At 47.1% G+C, this 1,509-nt stretch overlaps 1 pseudogene; it reads right to left on the bottom strand.

The window, feature by feature from the left end:
• Positions 1–300: 300 nt before the first annotated feature.
• LOC114619589 lies at positions 301–1,113 on the bottom strand (annotated as a pseudogene).
• Between the last annotated feature and the right edge of the window lie 396 nt (positions 1,114–1,509).

Raw genomic sequence — 1,509 nt, 5'->3', positions numbered from 1 at the left:
TTCTTCTTCTTCTTCTTCTTCTTCTTCTTCTTCTTCTTCTTCTTCTTCTTCTTCTTCTTCTTCTTCTTCTTCATCTTCCTCCTCTTCCTCTTCCTCTTCTCCTCCTCCTCCTCCTTCTTTTTCTTTCAACAAATGTGTACCACGATGTTTCAATAGCTAGGCCAATCCCATGAATATGAAAGCTGTAATTTGCAAGGTACCAACCACATCTGGAACCCAGGGAGGCCAATCAGATGGTGGGTTGGGTGCCATGATCAGGTGACATCACAGCACGCTGAGGTGCAGTCTCGCAACTGTCCACTAAGTTTCTTTTTTCTTGATGATCAAAGGCCTCACGTTGTCTTCAGTTTCTTCCTTGTGAGCCCCATCACAGAACAGGAACCTTTTAGATCTCCAGCAATCGGCAGTAGGCGGCATTATCTCCCAGATCCTCCATGTCGAAGGCATGCATCACCTTCGGGTTGTCTTTATGGATCTGAAGATTCACCATAGCTTTGACGAGATTCTCTTTAGCGTAGAACTTTTTGTAAGCCAGGTAACCGAGAGCGGCTGTCTCAGCAGCAAAGGTCACCGTCGCGATCCACTCAACTGGCACAGCAGAGTCGGAGCTGAGACCCCATGGCACCGGCCGTGGAAAGGCAGTGGCAGGACCGCGTAGGCGAGCGCTGGGCCACCTTATTTTTTTTTTTTTTTAACACAATCTTTTGCTGATCCTAGAACTCACAGACTTAACTAGATTGGCTGACTACTGAGCCGCCGGGATCCTTTTGTCTCTCTCTGCCTCTCCAACATTGAGATTGTTGGAACACATTGTTACACCTAGTTTTGTTGTTTGTTTGTTTTATTTTTCATAACTTGAGCTTTGAGGTATTGAACTCTGGTCATCACACTTGAGACCCAAGCACTTCTTTTCCAGGTTTATCCCCCAGCCCAGAGATTAAGCTGTCTTTCACAGATGGGCAAACGGATGCTCAGAGCAACAGAGCAAGTTGCTTTCATACAGCTAGAATAAAGCCTCCCCCCAGCCTCCCTCCCGACTGAAGACTTCCCAGGGAGCTGCTTCCAGTCTGACATGGGCTTTCTCTTTGGCTCTTGGTGGACAGGGGACTCCATACCTCGTCCTGAGCTTCACTTGTCTGATACTGATTGGGATAAAGTCGGTGTGATCACTTAGCTATGCTGGTCACACCACCATGTCCCAGAATGGTGTTGAGAAACGCAATTTGTAGCATCCCAGGTGGAAAATTTCTGATTCTCTCTGACAGAGGATGCTGAGGAAGATTGGTCTCTAGCCTGGTGGAAACATAAACATCGGTTCTGAGAATAAAGGAGGTAGGTGTAGGGGGGAATGAGGTCCTGGAAATTGATGGAAAACTGGCTGTTTGGAATGTCAAAATTAACCAGGACTCTCCCCCAGTCGCTGCCTTCCCGGGCTGTATCTATGGGTTTCTGAGTCGCGTTTTTAAATCCTCTTGCGACGTTTTTGACCTGGAAAAGAATATAGATTGC

This window comes from Grammomys surdaster, unplaced genomic scaffold (genome assembly GCF_004785775.1).
Source record: "Grammomys surdaster isolate TR1022 unplaced genomic scaffold, NIH_TR_1.0 164, whole genome shotgun sequence".
Taxonomy (NCBI): Eukaryota; Metazoa; Chordata; class Mammalia; order Rodentia; family Muridae; genus Grammomys; species Grammomys surdaster.
The sequence above is the reverse complement of the archived record's forward strand: the minus strand, read 5'-3'. Positions and strand labels throughout refer to the sequence as shown.